General features: G+C 40.5%; 2 protein-coding genes across 5 annotated transcripts in view; one reads left to right on the top strand and one right to left on the bottom strand.

Annotated features, from left to right (window-relative positions):
• ZNF609 (zinc finger protein 609) overlaps nucleotides 1-22,535 on the bottom strand; it is a 241,570-nt gene that overhangs the window by 131,629 nt on the left and 87,406 nt on the right. The gene's annotated exons all lie outside the window — the stretch shown is intronic.
• PPIB (peptidylprolyl isomerase B) overlaps nucleotides 15,881-22,535 on the top strand; it is a 445,571-nt gene continuing 438,916 nt past the window's right edge. The window contains exon 1 of the mRNA XM_050796031.1: nucleotides 15,881-15,884. The gene's annotated coding sequence lies outside the window, so the exon portion shown is untranslated. The remainder of the gene's footprint in view (nucleotides 15,885-22,535) is intronic.

Genomic DNA, 22,535 nt, shown 5'->3' with positions numbered 1-22,535 from the left:
TCAATTTTTTTTACAGTTTAAATGTCAGTCACTGACTGACTGGTCATGCTTTCTTCTTTCTCCATGGCTCCTCAGGAGGCTCATGCATACATTCATTCATTCATTCTTAGAGACAAGGTCTCAATCTGTGGCCCCAGCTGGAGTGTAGTCACATGATCATGGCTCACTACAGCCTTAAACTCCTGGGTTCAAGCAGTGCTCCTGCCTCAGCCTCCGAAGATGCTGGGATTTCAGGTGTGAGCCACCTTGCCTGGCTAGGAGATGCATCTAAAATACCTCAATTGGGACAGGCATGGTGGCTCAAGCCTGTAATCCCAACACTTTGGGAGGTTGAAGTAGGAGAATTGTTTGAGTCCAGGAGTTTGAAACCAGCCTGGCCCACACAGTGAGACCTTGTCTCTATAAAAAATAAACAAAATTAGCTGGGCATGGTGGTGCACACCTTTAGTTCCAGCTACTCAAGAGGTTGAGGTGGAAGGGTTGCTTGAGCCTAGGAGGTTGAAGCTCCAATGAGCCATTACTGTACCACTGTACTCCAGTCTGGGTGACAGAACAAGACCCTATCTTAAAAAAATAAAGTAAAATAAAATAAAGTACGTCAATTAAAGAATGCTTTTAAATGAATGTACAGGTCAGTGTAAAGTAAGTACTCACCGTCCTCCTTACTTTAGCCAAAACTATGGTGAATTTTAAGGAACACAAAAATGAATCTTAGCTCAATATTAAAGATGCTTATTCTAGTAATCTTCCTAACTCAATTATCTTAAAGAGATGATCAGAATCACCATAACAATCACTTTGCTTGCCTTTGCCAAATCTGATTGTCAGTGTTCCATTCTGCTCTCAATATTTCTAAAATTAAAGGCAATACATTCATTTATTAAAATGCTTACATAACTTGGTAGACATTCTAGCAAGTAGATGTAAACAGTAAAGATGGAGCACTTTTGTAAATTATCAATAGTACTTACTTTATCCTAGTAAATGGACAAGCACTTAAAGACAAGCAAAACAAAATTAAGAACTATTAATGGATAAAAGATGTTAGTAGCTGGGTGTGGTGGCTCATGCCTGTAATCCCAGCACTTTGGGAGGTCAAGGTGGGTGGATCACCTGAGGTTAGGAGTTCAAGACCAGACTGGCCAACATGGTGAAACTCCGTCTCTACTAAAAAAAAAAAATTAAATAATAATAATAATACAAAAATTAGCCAGGCGTGGTGGCACCTGCTTGTAGTCCCAGCTACTCGGGAGGCTGAGGCAGGAGAACTGCTTGAACACAGGAGGCGGAGGTTGCAGTGAACAGAGATCACGCCACTGCACTCCAGCCTGGGCAACAGACTGAGACTTGAGACTCCGTCTCAAAAAAAAAAAAAAAAAAAAAAAAAGTGAGCAATGTATCAGTAACATTACTGTCATTCACTGTAATCTAGTGGATGAAGGGAGGTGGCTAAATTTGACATGCTCTTATATGTATCTGGTTTAATTAAACCCAGACCATAGACTGAAGTCACACTGAAATAGGTTATACTTGTCTTCACCTGATCTTCCAAAGGAACATAGAGATTCTGGTTTCCCTTGTGAATATGACTAAAAAAAAAAAAAACTCCATAAAAACCAAAAACAATACAACAAACACATGGATGGATATCTTTATGTCTGAAAACAAAACAAACTGCTTTTTACTTCAAGTGTTGTATAAAGTCAAAACAAACCTTACTCTTGGCTCTGAACTTCTAAATGTTAACACCCTGCCATCTTAAATAAGACCCAGCAGTGCTCTAACACCCACTATACTTAGAGTTCATCTTATGATTATCTTGTACTAATGTGGGTTACATAAGCAGCAGCTTCTTTGGTCACAACAGCTCTCCCTTCTGAGCCACTTAAGCAATTACAGTAGTTCCCCCTGCCCTTAACCTTGGGGGATACATTCCAAGACCCCCGGTGGGTACCTGAAACTACGAATAGTACCTAACCTTATATAAACTATTTTTTAGATCTGATAACCAGCTATATGAAGTGCCTAACTTTGTAGCAGCCAGTGTATACAACATGAATATACCAGATAAAGGCTAATAGTTTACATCCTGGGTGGGACAGGGTGGGATGGTGCAAGATTTCATCATGCTACTCAGAATGAGGCACGATTTAAAATTTAGGCCAGGTGTGGTGGCTCATATCTGCAGTCCCAGCTACTCGGGAGGCTGAGGCAGGAGAATCGCTTGAACCCAGGAGGTGGAGGTTGCAGTGAGCAGAGATCGTGTCACTGCACTCCAGCCTGGGTGACAGAGCAAGACTCCGTCTCAAAAAATAAATAAATAGGCCAGGTGCGGTGGCTCACGCCTGTAATCCCAGCACTTTGGGAGTCCGAGGTGGGTGGATCACCAGGTCAGGAGATTGAGACCATCCTGGCTAACACGGTGAAACCCCATCTCTACTAAAAATACAAAAAATCAGCCGGGGGTGGTGGTGGGCACCTGTAGTCCCAGCTACTCGGGAGGCTGAGGCAGGAGAATGGCGTGAACCAGGGAGGCAGAGCTGGTAGTGAGCTGAGATTGCACCACTGCACTCCAGCCTGGGCAACAGAGTGAGACTCTGTCTTAAACTAAACTAAACTAAAATAAAATTGATGAATTATTTACTTCTAGAATTTTCCATTTAATATTTTCAGATCGTGGTTGACTTTAGGTAAGTGAATCTGTGGAAAGCAAAACCTGGAAAGCAAAACCATGGAAAGAGGGACTACTGCACTGTCAGTATCACTCCTATAGCATTTTGCATAGTTAGCTTCTTAATCTTTAATTTTTTTTTTTTTTTTTTGAGAGTTTCGCTTTTGTTGCCCAGGCTGGAGTACAATGGCGCGATCTCGGCTCACTGCAACCTCTGCCTCCCGCGTTCAAGGTATTCTCTTGCCTCAGCCTCTCGAGTAGCTAGGATTACAGGCATGTGCCACCATGTACAGCTAAATTTTGTTTTTCATAGAGACAGGGTTTCTCCATGTTGGTCAGGCTGGCTTTCAACTCCCTACCTCAGGTGATCCAACCACCTCAGCCTCCCAAAGTGCTGGGATTACAGGCGTGAGCCACTGTGCCCAGCCAATCTTTTAAATTTTCAATTATTATTATTTTTTTTGAGACAGGGTTTTGTTCTATCACCCAGGCTGGAATGCAGTGGTGTGATCATGGCTTACTGCAGCCTCGATTTCCTGGGTTCCATCAATCCTCCCACCTCAGCCTCCCGAGTAGCTGGGACTACCGGCATGTGCCACCACACCTGGCTAATTTCTGTATATTTTGTAGAGATGAGATTTTACCATGTTCCCCAGGCTTGTCTTGAACTCCTGGGCCCACGTGATCCTCCTACCTTGGCCTCCCAAAGTGCTGGGATTACAGGTGTGAGCCACCATGCCCAGACTAAAATTTTTTAGTTTTTATTTTTTGAGACAGGGTCTTGCTCCATTGCCCAGGCTGGAGTGCAGTGGCGTGATCAAGGCTTACTGCAGCCTTGACCCCCCAGGCTTAAGTGATCCTTCCACTTCAGCCTCCGGAGTAGCTGGAACTACAGGTGTGCACCACCAAGGCTGGAGGTTATCCTCCCTCCATACCTTAGACAATTGGATTTCAGAAGTGAACTCACCTCTTAGCTGACATAAGTGCTCTCCCTCTCTCCTGGACACACACACACACACACACACTCTCACACTCACACTCTTTTTCTCTCTCTTAAGAAGCTGCTGCTAGAAAATAAAAAAGTTGCTGCTAATATTAAAATTTTTGCTGAGATTTGATTGTTTTGGGATGAATGTATGAGTTAAATTTTTTTTTTTTGACTGGCTTCTGCTTTCTGAACTTTAAACTCAGGCTATAGTTTAATTATGACAATCATGAAATTATTGCAAATAAAGAACATAAAACTCCCTTCCTATTTGTTTAACGCTATTAAACTTAAGAAGTGTAATATAATTATGTAGACTGATCTCAACCAGGAACTCTAAGCATTTGTGTGGCTGTGATATAGAAGGATTACTAATAACATGAGCCCAGTGTGGGTGTCACATTAGTGCCTTCATCACATTAAATGATACAGGCAACCAGGCATAGTGGTAGGATGACCAGCTTTGAAGTCACATAGATTTAGGAGATAAATCAACTTCTGTTTCTTTCTAGTTGTGTGATCTTGGGGGCATAAATGTTTCTAGGCCAAAGTTTCTTCAAATGCCAAGGCTGTTGTGAGATTATCAAGATAAATTGTTGCCTAGCATAGTCTACTTTGAAGGCACCCAAAATAAATGATAGCTATTATTACTAATTACAGTGAATTTAAGTGAACAGAATTTTGACAATTATTTTGGGGCCAACGTTTATCAATGTTCTTGGCACTATGCCAAACTGAGAAATAGGCTTGTACTTAAGAGAATGAAAAGTAGACCCTGGAGAATGAAAAGATTGAACTGAAATTATTAGGTTTTATACTAGCATCTACTAGTTTTGAAGTTTGGAGATTTATAAAACTCAAAAAGATGATTTGGATGTCAGGCAGTACTTTATGATGTCAGGTGGTACATTATAGAACATATTATCAAAATTTTCACAGGCATTAGGAGGTCTCCCCTTATCTCACTGAAACTTAAATACAAACTCCAGTTCTCAAGGTAGCTTAACAAAACATCATGTACTAAGCCCGCTTTGAAAAATAATTAAATGACTTCCATACTCACAAGACCCAAACACAACAATGTTCAGTTCCTGGCATTCAGGAGTGGAAACATAGTATTAATATTTGCTAGGATAGGTTTTTGGCCATACTCTCTTGGTATGCACAAGTTTCTTCCTAGAGACTAGATCTGAAAAAGAGTCAGGAATGAAAATTATTATGAGACTGCCCAGGCGTGGTGGCTCACACCTGTAATCCCAGCACTTTAGGAGGCTGAGGCAAGAGACTGCCTGTGCCCAGGAGTTCCCGCCTAGCCTGGGCCAACACAGGCAGACCCCGTCTAAATCATTTAAAAAAAAAAAAAAAAAAAAAAAGAAAGAAAAATATTATGAGATAATAATTCATTTTGCATTATAAAAAGGGAGTTAGCATACAGAAACATTAGGTCTTAAGTAATCAAATCTTAAGTAGCATTACTATTTTTTAAAATTAAGATCCTATTTTGGTTTGCTATATTAAAACGGATACAAGAAGAAGGTTGGGCAATGGACTCAAGTAATCACTAGAGAGCCAAGAACCTGCCCTCACAAGGATTTCTCTAGAAGAGAAAAACTGACAAACAAAATGACAATATCAGAAAGTAGTAGGTGCTATTGTAAAAATAAAACAAAACAAAGTAATAGGTTAGATAAGTCACTGATGGTACCACATTAGACAAAGGAGTATGGAAGAGCTGAAAACTGAATAAGCCAAGTACTGGGGAGGAACAACCAGGATGAGGGACCAGGAAGTATAAAAACTCTGAGGTAAGAGCAGATATAAAGCCTGTGTGGATGGTATATGAATGGGAATAATGGTAAGATCAGTTTAAGTAGGCAGTTGCAGTCATATACGTAGAAATTTGGGGCCCTGGTAATAGAATTTAGATTTTATCCTAATTTGGTAAATCATTTGAGGATTTTTAAGCAGAAAAATTAGTGACATTGAGACTATGCTCAAAATCTAAAGATGCTGTTTTTCTCGTTAAAGTTCACAGGTTCGTATAAAGCCAACAAATCTTTCAAAGTTCATGAAAAATGTATGGAGGAAATTTAGCACTTAAATTAAAATATACATTCTATGGACTTCAGCCAACTCTGACCTGTTTCTCTATTCCTTGTTCCCACAATCTAGTCAGTTAAGAAATCCTGCCAGTTTCTCCTTCATAATTATCATCTATTTACTTCTCTTGCCAAGCATCCCACTTCAAAATCTTTTCCATTTCTGTTCTTTTCCTCCTCTCCTCCACACACATGCTCATGTGCATGAATGCACACAGATGGGCACAAAATTTGAGACAATCTTGTTGGGAAGAGAGGTCCCCAAGTTTTCTCTTAGCATCTAAATAATGAGTATGAAAGAATATTTCGATTTCAGGAATAGAAAATAAGGAAATCCCTGGGTAAGAGATGACTATGAACAAGAAACAAACACTATCTAGATGGAATAACATCTAGTAGAAAACCAAAGGATCTTCTGTGGGGGGAAAAAAAACAAATTAAAAAACCAGAGAGGCGCCAGGTGTGGTGGCTCATGCCTGTAGTCCCAGCACTTTGGGAGGCCGAGGTGGGTGGATCACGAGGTCAAGAGATTGAGACCATCTTGGCCAACATAGTGAAACCCCATCTCTATTAAAAATACAAAAAAATTAGCTGGGTGTAGTGGCATGTGCCTATAATCCCAGTTACTCGGGAGGCTGAGGCAAGAGAATCACCTGAACCCGGGAGGCAGAGGTTGCAGTGAGCTAAGATTGTGCCACTGCACTCCAGCCTGGTGACAGCGAGACTCAGTCTCAAAAAAAAAAAAAAAAAAAAAAAAAAAAAAAAACCCATAAAACAGAGAAACAAGAGGAAGGGCGGTAAGCATGTAATTACTCTAGATCCTGGACAGAGATACAACTCCTTATCTGATTAAGATGTAGCTACAAAAGCTCCTATTTTACTCTATTCTCCGTTTATCATTTTAACTTCTATTTAACTCAATTTATTATCTTATACTATCATTGCTATGGATACTATTATTTATGTTGCTTACATCACAAAGTGGGTGAATAGAAAAGGAAAGTAGAATATTAAACGAGATATCTGTGAAGGCATACAGTAAACTAGAAAGGGCTAAACAAATTCATTTATTCAATAAATACTTACTGAGCAACCACTCAGTGCTAGACACAAAATAGACATGTTCTATGTTCTCATGGAGTTTATATTCTTGGAGGTGGTAGGGGATTTTATTAAAGTTATTAATATAATTATTCATTATATGCCCATCTTTCCTACTGGATACTGAGGTTCTCTAGGAGGCTATGTCACTATTTTATTCCTTCTAACAATGATCACAGAACCTGGTACACAGAAGGTGATAAATAAATGTTAGAACTGGGAATACCTGACGCAAAGGCTTTTCTAGTGTTCAGCTACAGGGCCGCTTCTCAGATTCTAACTTGGCTACCAATGGTCTCCTTGCGACACACTCCAGGGGCTCAGCCAATCTTCCTCTCCCCTTGGTTGCTGCCATCAGACACTTTTTATCTTTGAGGATTTCCACCACCTCCATACCTGCCTGATTAACCGAGAAGGTGAGCTTTTGGCCCTTTCTGTTTTTATCTTCAGGACTTGAGTCTCGCTACTATCACCTCTTGATTCCATCTTAAAGCCAAAAGATCCTTTCTTTCTAAACAGAAGTTGCAATTAAGGCAGAACAACAAGTACCTCCTTGGTCTAAAATTTTAAAAATTTACATTTATGAGGCCACACATTAAAAGAATTCACAAGGTTACAGTTCAGCCTGGGAATTATGTATCCTCTCTGGAAATTCACTCACATTCCAGCCAAAGCCACAGAAGAGAATTTAACTGCAAATGCATGATGTCTCTCAGACACTAAAAAGTGCAATGCTCTATTTCAGACTGGGCGATAGAGTAAAACAGTGAGAAAAATCATAACTTCTTGGGTCAAGGTCCAGATGAAAGGCCTGCTGACTCAAAGGAAATGGCAACTGAAAAAAAAAAAGGGAAATATTTTAGAGTTTCAAAGCTATATAAAAGAAGCTGCAAAATAAAATTCTTCGAAATAAACCTAACAGTTAAGTTCCAATACCAAGATTTCCTCACACTTTAGTCTATTTCAGTTTTCTGTTTGAACTGTATGTGTGTGCTAGACAACAAATATTTATTGAGTAGTTAATATTTGCCAGTCAAGAAGGATTTGATGATGTGATGGAAGCAGAAAAATAACTTGTGGCAATGAAACAATTAGGTTACGACAATACAACACGGCAAGGGAGGCACAGGAATCTGTGGCAACACAAAGAGGAATATGTAACTCAGCTTTGGCCAGAAAAGACTTCCCAGAAGGAAGAAGTAAACTCTAAGCTAAGATCAGAAAAATAAATATGAGCCAGACAACAGTAACAATACTTATATAGTACTTATTAAGTGCCAAGCATTATTTTAACAGTATTCCATATATTTACCTAATAACTCTCCCAACCACCCTATGAAGCTGAAACTATGATTATTATTCACATTGTGTAGATAAGGAAATTGAGGCTTTGAGAGATTAAGTAAACTGCCACGGTTACATGGTAAGCAGAACCAGGATTGGAACCCAGGTAGGAGGTGGGGGTAGGGGTGGCAAGAGATGGCAAGAGAAGGGGAAATCAAAGGGTGACAGGTAGAGAAATGTATGTATTACAATTTGGAGAACAAAAAAGCTACAGCAATAATGGAAAGTTAAGTATGGTGAGCTTCTGGAAGAGGTTAAGAATGAAAATTTATGAGAAACTAGATTAAGCTGGGGCTAATTACACCTTGAATTAGAGTAGTTAATACCAAACCAAAAAAGGAATAGTCTATGTATTATATACATAGAATTAGAGTAGTTAATACCAAACCAAAAAAGGAATAGTCTATGTATTATATACACCAATGGACTATAACATGATTTCCTGGTATCTCCTCCTTTAATAAAATCTTTCTATATATTACTAACAGAATTCAGCTTCCTAAAAAATTCCTAAAATTCAATTTCATGACACTACCCTGATCAAAAAGTCTTTAATAGCTCTTCACTGATTATAAGATTCACGCCAAATTTATGAGCCTTCACAAAATGAGCTCCATCTCTCTTTCCACCAATCCCTACCACCAATTTCAGCCCTAGATAGAATTATTCATTGCCCTGGGAATTTTTATTCAGTGCTGAATAAAAATTTGGAATAAATATTTCAGTTTCACACTCTGTATCATACTTCAACCTACACACAATATATTTATTACACCTGCACAGTTTCACAATTTTTAGTGGGTGCTGAGGAAGGAGTAGAAGAGTAAATTTGTGCAAACTGAACAAGTTCCTGATTATTTTTCAAAGTTATTTGAAATCACTGCACATATAAAAAATTTGATCATCTACTATTAGAGGTATGTAAAGAATTATGTATATTTTTGGTATCAGAAGTTGTCAAAAAAATAAGAAAAAAGATTTACATTTCAGGTTTGTTCAGTGGCAGATATTTTAGCATTCTGAATAATATCTGACATACCAAATCCATAATTTCAAACTAATAGTCTGTGCTATCTCCAAAACCAAGAATCTCATTCTTACCAAAAATGTCAGAAAGAAGAACTAAATTTAATATCAACTTGTTATTACTAAATGATCTTACATTTTGGATATAATTATCCTGGTTCCTCTTTACGGTTTTTAATCTTCAATGTTTAAAAATTCATTGTATGACTTATTATAAATGGCATTAAATCCTTTTAAAAAGCAGATAGGATATAAATAATATTTTGAAATTCCCTTAAATACTGATAACTAAGTATACACTAAATCTAGTAACTACAAAAAAACTCAATAAACCTAGGTAACGCTATAACTGTATCACAGAGACTAAAAATTGGAAGGTAAACACTGTATATAACAACTAAGAACTGGTCAACATGGTGTTTATAGATTACAAACAGACTAAATACACTGGCATTATGTCAAAGACTAGTAAAGCAGTGCTAAGTATTTAGTGGATAGCAGGGAAGGGCAATAATTTTTGTTAAATTTTTAGTTAGGGTCGGGAAACTGATCACTTACTTAACCTTTCATTTGGTTTCTTCATCTATAAAATGCAAATAGATAATATCTGATTGTCATGAGGGTTAAACAAACTAATATATATATGAAGCATTTAGAATAATGGCTGGCATTTAAAGTAAGCGCTGGCCGGGAGCAGTGATTCATGCCTGTATTCCTAGCACTTGGGGAAGCTAAGGCGGGAAGATCACTAGAGACCAGGAGTTCGAGACCAGTCTGGGCAACATTGCCAGGCTCCAGTCTCTAAAAAAAAAATTTTTAATTACCCAAGAGTGGTGGCTCATGCCTGTAATCCCAGCACTTTGGGCGGCCAAGACAAGAGGACTGTTTGAGCCCAGGAGTTTGAGACCAGCCTGAGCAACATAGCAAGACATTTTATCTACAAAAAAAAAAAAAAAAAAATTGGCCAGGTTTGGTGGTGCGTGCCTGTAGTCCCAGCTCCTTGGGAGGCCAAGGAAGGAGGATCACTTGAGCCTGGGAAGCTGACGCTGCAGTGAGCCATGATCATGCCACTCTACTCCAGCCTGGGCAATGGAGGGAGACCCTGTCTCCAACTAAAAAAAAAAAAAAAGTAGTTATTGCGCTATTGCTACATGTAGGATTATGGGTGATTTCTGTTTTCTATACTTCACTGAATCTTCAAGTTTTCTTTCTTTTTTTCTCCGTGACGGAGTCTTGCTCTGTCACCCAGGCTGGAGTGTAGTGGCACAATCTCGGCTCACTGCAACCTCTGCCTCCCGAGTTCAGGCGATTCTCCTGTCTCAGCCTCCCAAGTAGCTGGGATTACAGGCACACACCACCACGCCAGCTAATTTTTGTATTCTTAGTAGAGACAGGGTTTCACCATGCTGGCCAGGCTGGTCTCGAACGCTTGACCTCGTGATCTGCCTGACTCAGCCTCCCAAAGTGCTGGGATTACAGGCATGATGCACTGCATCCGGCTCTCTCTTTTTTTTTGAGACAGTTTTGCTTTTGTTGCCCAGGCTGGAGTGCAATGGCGCGATCTTGGCTCACTGCAACCTCCCAGGTTCAAGCGATTCTCCTGCCTCAGCCTCCCAAGTAACTGGGATTACAGGCATGCAACACAATGCCTGGCTAATTTTTGTATTTTTAGTAGAGATGAGGTTTCACCATGCTGCCCAGCCTGGCCTCAAGTGATCCACACGTCTTGGCCTCCAAAGTGCTGGGATTACAGGCATGCATCATGGTGCCCAGCCCTATTTATTCATTTTTGAGACAGGGTGTCACTCTGTCACCAAGACTGGAGTGCAGTGGTGTGATCTTGGCTCACTACAGCCTCGACCTCCTGGGCTCAAGTGATCCTCCCATCTCAGCCTCTGGAGTAGCTGGGACTACAGGCTTGTGTCACCACAGTTGGCTAATTTTGTTTATTTTTTGTAGAGATGAGGTATCACTAGATTGTGCCTAGGCTGGTCTTGAACTCCTGGGCTCAAGCGATCCTCCCACCTTGGTCTCCCAGAGTGGAAAATTTTTTTTTTTTTTTTTTTTTTTGAGATGGAGTCTTGGTCTGTTGCTCAAGTTGGAGCGCAATGGTGTGATCTTGGCTCACCGCAACGCAACCTCTGCCTCCTGGGTTCAAGTGATTCTCCTGCCTCAGCCTCCCAAGTAGCTGGAATTACAGGTGCACACCACTGCGTCCAGCTAATTGTTGTATTTTTAGTGGAGATGGGGTTTCAGCATGTTGGCCAGGCTGGTCTTGAACTCCTGACCTCAGGTGATTCACCCACCTCAGCCTCCCAAAGTGCTGGGATTACAGATGTGAGCCACCACACCTGGCTGGAAAATTCTTTAAAAATTAGCAGAGATCAAATCCAAGAATATATAAAAAGGTTAATAAATCATGATCAAGTGGTTTATACCAGGAATGTAAATTTGTTTGAACACCTGAAATTTAATCAATGTAATTCACCATAGTGAGAGACTAGATTTTTTTTGAGGCAAGGTCTTGATCTGTTGCCCAGTCTGGAATGCAGTGGCACTATCATAGTTCCCTGTAGCCTCGACCTCCTGGGCTCAACTGATCTTCTCCCCTCAGCCTCCAGAGTAGCTGGGACTACAAGTGCATGCCTGTAGTCTAATTGCCTGGCTAATTTTTGTGGTTTTGTTTTGTTTGTAGAGATGGGGGTTTGTCATGTTGTCCAGGCTGGTCTTGAACTCCTGGGCTCAAGCAATCTGCCTGCCTTGGCCTCCCAAGTACTGGGATTAGAGGTGTGAGCCACTGTGCCAGGCCAAGAGACTAAAATTTTAAAAAGTATATGTATTTATCTGGATAATCCAGAAAGAGCATTTGGCAAAATCTAACATCCATTCCTGATAAAACACTCAACACGCCAGGAATAGAAGAGGACTTTCTCAATCCGAAAAAGAAAATCTATGAAAAAACTACAGCTAACGTCATATTTAATGGTAAAAACTGAATGCTTTCCCCTTAAAATCAGGAACAAGGTAACGCTGTCTACTCTTAGCACTTCTATGGAGCATAGTAATAGAGGTTCTGTTTAGTTCAATAAAGGCAAGAAAAATAAGTAAAAGGCATCTAAATGGAAAGGAAGTAAAACTTTCCTAATCTGAACATGACATGATTGTCTAGCTAGCAAATGCTGTGGAATCTTAAAAAAAGCTACTAAGAACTGATAAATCAGTTTAGCACGGTTGCAGCATATAAGATCACTTTATGAAAATAAATTTTATAGGCCGGGCGCAGTGGCTCACGCCTGTAATCCCACCACTTTGGGAGGCCGAGGCGGGAGGATCACGAGGTGAGGAGATCGAGACCATCCTGGCTAACACAGTGAAACCCTGTCTCCACTAAAAATACAAAAAATTAGCCGGGCGAGGTGGCAGGTGCCTGCAGTCCCAGCTACTCAGGAGGCTGAGGCAGAAGAATGGCATGAACCCGGGAGGCGGAGCTTGCAGTGAGCCGAGATCGCGCCACTGCACTCCGGCCTGGGTGATAGAGCCAGACTCTGTCTCAAAAAAAAAAAAAGAAATTTTATTATGTAAACATTCAGAAACTGGATTTTAAAAATACTATTTACAATAGCCTCAAAACATAAAATAGTAAAGTATGAAATACTTAAAAATGTATAAAATATACACACTGAAAACAAAATATTGTGAAGAGAAATTAAAGACCTAAAATGAAAGACAGATAAACTGTGTTCATAGATTGGAGGGCAATATTGTTAAGATGGCAATTCTCTCCATATTTGTTGATAGATTCAATGCAATTCCAATTAAAGTCCCACCAGGCTTTTTTTTTTTAAGGCATGGACAAGCTGAATCTAAAATGTTTATGACGATCAAATAATCTATAACAGCCAAATAACTTTGAAAGGGCAAAGTTGAAAGATTTAAATCATATGACTTCAACATTTATTATAAAGTTATAGTAATCAAGACGTAATAATGCCAACTAAGATCAACAAATTATATCGGAGAGTCCAGAAATAGAACCACACATCTATGATAAATGGTCAACTGACTTCTGACAAGGTGAAAATGCAGCTCAGGAGAAAAAGAATAGCCTTTTAAACAGTGCTGGACCACTGGATACCCCCATAAACAAAACCAAAAATTTTAAAAACTCATTTTGGCTAGGTGCAATGGCTTATGCCTGTAATCCCAGCACTCTGGGGAGGCAGAGGTGGGAAGACTGCTTGAGGCCAGGAGTTTGAGACCTGCCTGGTCAACATAGTGAGACCCCATCTCTACAAAAGAAAAAAATTAGTCAGGCGCAGTTGCATGCGCCTGTAGTCCCAGCTACTTGGGAGCCTGAGGCCAACAATCAGTTAAGCCCAGGAGTTTAGGGCTGCAATGAGCTATGATCCCATCACTGCACTCCAGCCTGGGCCCTACGGCAGCAAGACCTTGTTTCTAAAAAACAACAATGGCTAGGAACAGTGGCTCAAGTCTGTAATTCCAACACTTCGGGAGGCCGAAGCAGGCGGATCGCTTGAGGTCAGGAGTTCCAGACCACCCTGGTCAACATGGCGAAATCCCATCCCTACTAAAAACAGAAAAATTAGCCAGGTGTTGTGGTGTGTGCCTGAAGGAGGCTGAGGCAGGAGAACTGCTTGAACCTGAGAAGCGGAGGTTGCAGTGAGCCAAGATCGCACCACTGCATTCCAGTCTGGGCAACAGAGCAAGACTGTCTCAAAAACAAAAAACCAAAACAACAACAACAAAACCATTTTAATCCATACCTTGCAACATATATAAACATTAACTAAAGTTGGATGATAGATCTAAATATGTAACCTACAACTACAAAACTTCAGGAATAAAATAGAATATGTTTGTAACCTTAGGTCAGACAAAGATTTTAGATATGAAAAGCATAGCATGACCCATTAACGAAAGCAGTGATGAACTAAACTTTAAAATTAAGAACTAGCCAGGCGTGGTGGCTCGCACTTGTAATCCCAGCACTTTGGGAGGCTGAGGCGGATCATGAGGTCAGGAGATTGAGACCATCCTGGCTAACACGGTGAAACCCCGTCTCTACTAAAAATACAAAAAATTAGCCAGGCGTGGTGGTGCGTGACTGTAGTCCCAGCTACTCGGAGGCTGAAGCAGGAGAATCGCGTGAACCCAGGAGGCGGAGCTTGCAGTGAGCCGAGATGGTGCCACTGCACTCCAGCCTGGGCGACAAAGCGAGACTCCGTCTCAAAAAAAAAAAAAAAAAAAAAAAAAAAGAACTTATGTTCTCTTATCACTGATAATGAAAAGACAAGCCACAGACTGGAAGAAAATATTTGCTAATCACATCTGATAAAGGACTTACATGCACAACGTATCAAGAACTCTCAAAACACAATAATAAGAAAAACAAATTTAAAATAAGAAAACACTTTTTTTTTTTTTTTTGAGACAGAGTCTTACTCTGTCACCCAGGCTAGAGTGCAGTGGTGCGACCTTGGCTCACTGCAACCTCTGCCTCCTGGTTCAAGCAATTCTCCCGCCTCAGCCTCCTGAGTAGCTGGAAATACAAGCACCTGCCACGACGCCTGGCTAATTTTTGTATTTTTAGTAGAGATGTTTAGTAGTTGCCACAAAATGTGCGATATAAGAGGGTAAGCTTAATCAATAAATGTGTAAGTTTTCACTGCCCCATTGATCAGCTGTTCTCTTGTCTTTCTCCCTCTTCTTGGTCATCCCTTCCCTGAGACATCTACTTTTCTTTTCTTTTTTTGAGACAGAGTTTCGCTCTTGTTGCCCAAGCTGGAGTGCAGTGGCGCGATCTCGGCTCACTGCAAGCTCTGCCTCCCAGGTTCACGCCATTCTCCTGCCTCAGCCTCCCGAGTAGCTGGGACTACAGGCACCTGCCACCATACCTAGCTAATTTTTTGTATTTTTTTTTTTTTTAGTAGAGATGGGGTTTCACTGTGTTAGCCACGATGGTCTCGATCTCCTGGCCTCGTGATCCGCCTGCCCCGGCCAGAAATGAAAAGAAGTCATAAAAGTTGGACCCTTACCTTGCATCATAACAAAAATTAATTCAAAACGAACCAGCTGGGCACAGTAGTGCATACCTGTAGTCCCAGATATTCAGGAGTTCGAGGTGGGAGGACTGTTTGAGCGTAGGAGTTATGAGTCCAGCCTGGGCAATATAGTGAGACTTCATTTCAAAACAAACAAACAAAAAAGGGAACATCCTAAATGTAGAAGCTAAAATTATAAAACTTAGAGAAAAACATAGAGGAAAAGCTTCTTGACACTGGATTGGCAGTGATTTCTTGACTAAGACACCAAAGGTACAGGTAACAAATGTTAAAATAGATAAACTGGACTTCACCAAACTGAAAACTTATGCATAAGAAGAATAAAAAGACAACCTATGGAATGGGAGAAAATATTTGCAAATCATGTATCTATTCTTTCTATTTTATTTTATTTTTTTTTTGAGACAGAGTCTTGCTCTGTCGCCCAGGCTGGAGCGCAGTGGCATGATCATCGGCTCACTGCAACTTCCATTGCCTGGGTTCAAGCGATTCTCCTGTCTCGGCCTCTCAAGTAGCTGAGATTACAGGCACATGCCACCACACCCAGCTAATTTTTGTATTTTTAGTAGACGGGGTTTCATCATGTTGGCGAGGCTGGTCTCAAACTCCTGACCTCAGGTGATCTGCCCACCTTGGTCTCCCAAAGTGCTGGGATTACAGGCACGAGCCACTGTGCCTGGTCATCTATTCTTTTCTTTTAAAGAAATAAATTATTTATTTATTTTTTAAAAACAGGATCTTGCTATGTTGCCCAGGCTGGTCTTAAACTCCTGGCATCAAGCAGTCTTCTTGCCTTGGCTTCCCAGAGTGCTGGGATTAGAGGCATGAGCCACCATACCCGGCCTGCAAATCATACATCTAATAAGAGATTAATATCCAAAATATATAAAGAACTCCCACAATTTAACAAAAACAACAAAAAACCCCAATTCAAACCTGGGCAAAATACTTGAATAGATATTTCTACAAAGAAGATATATAGCTGGGCATAGTAGCTCATGCCTGTAATCCCAGCACTTTGGGAGGCTGAGGTGGGTGGGTCACTTGAGCCAAGGATTTCAAGACCAACCTAGACAACACTGTGAGGTCCCATTTCTACAAAAAACAGAAAAAAATTAGCTCAGTGTGGTGGTGCATGCCTGTAGCCCCAGGTACTTGGGAGGCTGAGGTGAGAGGATCCATTGAGGGAAGTAGAGGCTGCAGTGAGCTGTGATGGCACTCCAGCCTGGGCAATATAGCAAGACCCTTGTCTCTTAAAAAAACATGAAGAAAAGAAAAAAAGTAGTTTGGCGTGGTGACAGATACCTGTAGTTTCAACTACTTGGGTGACGAAGTAGGGGGATTGCTTGGGCACAGGAGACTGAAGCTGCACTGCTCTCCAACCTGGATGTCAGAGTGAGACCCCATCTCAAAAATAAATTACATTAAGCCAAAAAATAAAAAACATAGACCAAAAATTAATGGTTAAGATGGTAAATTTTATGTTATGTGTGTTTTCTTTCTCCCTCTCTCCCTCTCTCTCTCTCTCTCTCTCTCACACACACACACACACACACACACACACACACACACACACACACACACACACACGAGTACAGACTCTGAAGCCAGATTACCTGGCTTTGAATTTTGGCTCTGCCAATGTAACCTTGGGAAAATAACCTAACTGCTCTATGTCTCAGTTTCCTTAGCTGTAGATGGGGATGATATTAATAGTACCTACATCATTAACTGTGAGGATTAAATTAGTAAATATAAATAAACTTCTTACAACAGTCTTGGCACAGTGGCTCATGCCTGTAATCCCAGCACTTTGGGAGGCCTTGGTGGGTGGATCACCTGAGGTCAGGAGTTCGAGACCAGCCTGGCTAACATGGTGACACCCTGTTTCTACTAAAAATACCAAAAAAAAATTAGCTGGACATGGTGGTGCACACCTGTAACCAGCTACTTGGGAGGCTGAGGCAGGAGAATTACTTGAACCCGGGAGGTGGAGGTTGTGGTGAGCCAAGATCGCGCCATTGCACTCCAGCTTGGGCTACGAAAGCTAAACTCCGTCTCAAAAAAACCAAACCAAAACAAAACAAAAACAAACAAAAACAGTCTTGGCACACAGTGAGTACTATTTTATTTTTAAGTACTTATTATTATTAGATTCACCATTTTGAAAATATAATTTAATGTGCAATTCAGACCTACAGGCGAAACTGAATTTCTCCTATGCAAAACTGAATAAAAACAATTCATATGCCTAAATTTCAGGGTTTTCAGGTAAATTCTTGACATGAAGCCTTTATATCTATACACCCATTTTTGCACCAGCATTACCACTACATGAACAGAAGAAAGATTTCTGTATCATCTTTTTTAAAAGATTTCATTTATAATTTTGAATATTTCATCTCAAGTAGATTGTTTTGACATATATGCAGAACAAATAACTCTCTAAGAATTTCTCTTTAAGGGCTCTAAGCAGTTTATTTTTATTTATTTCTTTTTTTAAAAGACAGGATCTCATTATGTTGCCCAGGCTGGGGTGCAGTGACAAGATCACAGCTCACTGCAGCCTCAACCTCCTGAGTTCAAAGTCCTGCTTTAGCCTCCCAAGTAGCTTGGAATATAAGCATATACTACTACGCCCAGATAATTTTCATGTTTGTTTTTTTGTTTGTTTTTTGTAGAGATGGGTTTTGCCATGTTGTCCAGGCTGGTCTTGAACTCCTAGGCTCCAGCAATCTGCCTGCCAGAACCTCCTGAAGTGTTAGGATTACAGACATGAGCCACCTAGACCAGCCTAAGCAGTTTTATTAACTGAGCACATTCACTAAAGTCTATTGATTCATCAACCTGTAAAGAAAAGCATTTGATTTAATAGCCATCTGGTGTAGGGTTGTCTCTTTGGCATCTCATGTTTTGTTAGAGTGTACACAAGTAAAATGATTAAAAAGTGGCACCTTTTTTATTTCCTTTGTTTTATTGTTCTCAAACATAATATTCCTAAGTGAGATGGTAAAATGAGAATTCTGCAACTGGGTAAGGCTAGGACCTTTGTTTCCTACTTTGTGTTTGTAACTGTTGAAAATATTCAAATCTTTTTCTATGAAAATTAGATCTTTTGTGGTTGAGGGATCGCAGTGTAGCTTGCTGGGAACCATTTCTTCTAAAAACTTCCTTGCAAATTAGACAATTCGGTTGGAGAAAAGAATCACTGGGGAATACATATGTAAACTTGAGATAATCTTCATCAAAGGGTCATTACCGAGTAATTAATTATGAATTAGTTTTTTTTCCTGCTATTTGTTTTATGATGACTTTTCAGTGTTAATCAAAAAGTAATCTACAAGGGTATTAAAATCAGACATTCCTCTACACCCCCATCCTCCTGCTTTGCCTCCTTTTTTTCCAGAGCCCTTCTCACCACTAACAAAAAATCAGTATTTTCATGCTTAATATTTATGTATTCCCCCCACTAGAATGTAATTTAAACAGGATTTTTTTTATTTGTTTATTTGCTTTACTATTTTGTTCACTGGTGTATCCTAAGCACTAAAACAGTGCCTGGTACACTGGTGGGGACTCACTAATGAAATACTTGTCCAAAAAAATAAATTGGTAAGTGGCTTTACAAATGGCTAGAGGTAATTCCATCATCCTTCTGAGTAACCTGGTTTTAGGAAGTACTTCTTATGAGCCAGAGCCAAATTTTATTGTTCTTCAGAGCACAGGGCCTACTTTCCAATTTTTCAAAAGCCCAGAGGACAAAGCAGCCTTGTTTCCCATCTGGCATGTCAATTCTACATAGAATTATCATTGCAACTGTATTCATTCCACTTTATATTCATGGTTTACTTCAATTATGTCATCCTAACATGCATGCAGGCACCTATGAATATAAGGCTCTCAAATATCCAGAAAGCCAAAAAATCCAAACATCTACATCATGTGGACCTTATTCTCACTGTCTAAAGTTGAGTAAGTCCAATATTAACACCATGACTATCTCCAAAATGCCTAGGAAATCTAAAATAAAACAAAACAACTGCTAGAAATAAGGGCTAATTGACATTAATACAAGATCATACACAGAAATCAACTGCATTTCTATATGCTAGCAGCAAACAAATTAAAAATGAAATTTTTAAAAATACTATTTACATCAAGAAACATGAAAAACTGGGCCGAACGTGGTGGCTCATGCCTGTAATCCCACCACTTTGGGAGGCCAAAGTGGGTGGATCACAAGGTCAAGAGATCCAGACCATCCTGGCTAGCACAGTGAAACCCTGTCTCTACTAAAAATACAAAAAATTAGCCGGGCGTGGTGGCAGGCGCCTGTGGTTCCAGCTACTCCAGAGGCTGAAGCAGGAGAATGGCGGGAACCCGGGAGGCGGAGCTTGCAGTGAGCCAGGATTGCACCACTGCATTCCAGTCTGGGCAACAGAGCAAGACTCCGTCTCAAAAAAAAAAAAAAAGAAAAAAAGAAAAAAAGAAAAAAAAAGAAACATGAAAAACTGGCTGGGTTGTGGTGGCTCATGCCTGTAATCCCAGCACTTTGAGAGGCATAGGCAGGTGGACTGCCTGAGTCTAGGAGCTCAAGAAAAGCTTAGGCAATGTAGGAAGACTCCATCGCTACAAAAAATTTAAAAATTAGCTGGGCATAGTGGCATGCACCTGTGGTCCCAGCTACTCAGGAGGCTAAGGTAGGAGGACTGCTTGAGCCTGGGAGGTTGGGGCTGCGGTGAGCCCTGATTGCACCACCGCACTCCAACCTGGGTCACAGAACAAGGCACCATCTCCAAAAGAAAAAAGAAAGAAAGAAACATGGAACATTAAAATCTTAGCCAGGCATGGTGGTGCATGCCTGTAGTCCCAGCTACTTGGGAAGCTGAAGTGGGAGGATCACTTGAGCCTGGGAGGTCAAGGCTGCAGTGAGCTGTGATCATGCCACTGCACTCCCATGTGGGCAACACAGTGAGACCCTGTCTCAAAGGAAAAAAGAAAAATTAAAATCACAATGAGATATGTACTCCTTCACAGTGACTAAGATGTATAGCCATTTGAAATGAAAACAACAGACAATATCAAGTACTGGCAAGGATTTGCAGCAACTAGAACTCTCATATATAGCTGGTAAGAGTATAAAATGGTGCAACCACTTAGGAAAACATTTTGCCACTTCCTCATAAAGGTAAATATACACCTACCATATGACCCAGTAATTTCATGTTTATGTATTTATCTAAGAAAAATAAAACCCTCTATCCACAAAAAACCTTGTATACACGAATGTTCACATCTTTATTTGTAACAGCCAGAAGTTGGAAATGATCCAACTGGTAAACAGGTAAACAAATGTATATCTATACAATGAAATAGTACTCAGCAATAAAAAGAAACAAACTGCTAATAAAGGCAACAACATAGACAACTTCCAAGGAGATCATATTTAGTGAAAGAAGCTGGACTCAAAAAAGTACTCACTGTATGATTTCTCTTATACATATTTTAGAACAGGCAAAGCAAATGCTGGAAGTAAGATTAGTGGTTGATTGCAATGGGGGCAGGGAGAGAAAACTGTAAAGGGACACAAAGGAACTTGGTGGGGAAATAAAAATGTTCTACATCTTGGTTTTGGGGGTGGTTAAACAGATGCATCCATTCCACAAAAGTCATCAATCTGTACACTCAAAAATCAGTGATTTTTATTATACAGATATATGCTTTGATGATGATGAATGTATTATTAAAAATCCTAGCCAAGCATGGTGGCTAATGTCCGTTATCCCAGCACTCTGGGTGGCTGAGGCAGGTGAATTGCTTGAGCTCAGGAGTTCAAGACCAGCCTGGGCAACACGGTGAAACCCCATCTCTACAAAAAGTACAAACATTAGCTGGGCATGGTAGCGTGAGCCTATAGTTCCAGCTACTCGGGAGGGTGAGGTGGGAGGTTGGCTTGAGCCCAGGAGACAAAGGTTACAATGAGCCAAGATCATGCCACTGTACTCCAGTTTGGGTTACAGAGCTAGTCCCTGTCTCAAAGAAGAAAAAAAAAAATCCTGTATACCGCATACTCTTCTCATCATGCCAACCCCATTCCCCATCTTTTAACAAGTAGATCTGGTTGCAAAAGAAAGGTCTAAATGTAGAGGCAGGAGAGACACAAAGGCTTCAAGAAAGAAGTAGGGTACTAGATTCATTTAATATTGTTAAATAGCCAGTCTTAATCTCTTTTATCTGCTTAACAGAATGGCAGAAATGACAGGTACATAGTTTTCTCATAATAGGGAAACCATTGCTTTCTGGAATTGTCCAGCATCTATGGGGCCACCTTGAAACACGCAGCACAACACCTACCTACAAATCGATGGTCTGACAGCAGAGGAGAAGGCACTGACTTGGAATCCAGAGACTGAAAACCAAATGCCCTTTAACAATCAATGTATCTGCCCTGTATTCCTGGCTCATGGCTTTCATGCTAGATTGGTAAGAAGCAGTTTGCTTGCTGACAGCTTAGAGGAGTTAAGAGAAGGGATTAGTCCTGGTTTTCCTGTTGAAAGAACTCTGGACAGTCTGACAGTGACTGCTGGCTTTGGAAAGGCATTTCAGATAAGGCTGTAGAAGAAACCAGGTCTGCCTCATGAGCTACAATGAATGCTGCCTGTTGTTTCAACATAAAGGAAGGAGAACCAGCCTAGCAACTAACCTCAACATCATCTGTCTGGTTGACACTGTGAGCCAAAAAATTATTTTAATCACATTCTGCATAAATCTGCTTACCAAAAACTTTCAAACTTATAAAGCACATCAAATTATATTACAGCTCTGAAGTCCTTTCAAATTATTTGATTTTGCTGGGCTTTGGTTTTAATGATTATTACTTAAAATAAATGAGTCCAGTGCTCAAGTTGAAAACTTTTCTTAAGACAGAGTCTCACTATGTCACCCAGGCTCAGGGCAGTGGCATGATCTCAGCTCACTGCAACCTCCACCTCCCAAGTTCAAGCGATTCTCCTGCCTCAGCCTCCTGAGTAGCAGGGATTACAGGTGCACACCACCACGCCCAGCAAATACATTTTTGTATTTTGAAATAGAGATGGGGTTTCACCATGTCGGCCAGGCTGGTCTCAAACTCCTGACCTCAGGTGATCCGTCCTCCTTGGCCTCCAGTGTTGGGATTATACCTGTGAGCTACTGTGCCTGGCCTCAAAGTTGAAAAATTTTTTGCT

Source organism: Macaca thibetana, chromosome 7, assembly GCF_024542745.1.
Source record: "Macaca thibetana thibetana isolate TM-01 chromosome 7, ASM2454274v1, whole genome shotgun sequence".
In the NCBI taxonomy this organism is placed as follows: Eukaryota; Metazoa; Chordata; class Mammalia; order Primates; family Cercopithecidae; genus Macaca; species Macaca thibetana.
Note: the sequence above shows the minus strand (reverse complement) of the source record. Positions and strands in the feature narration are given on the sequence as shown.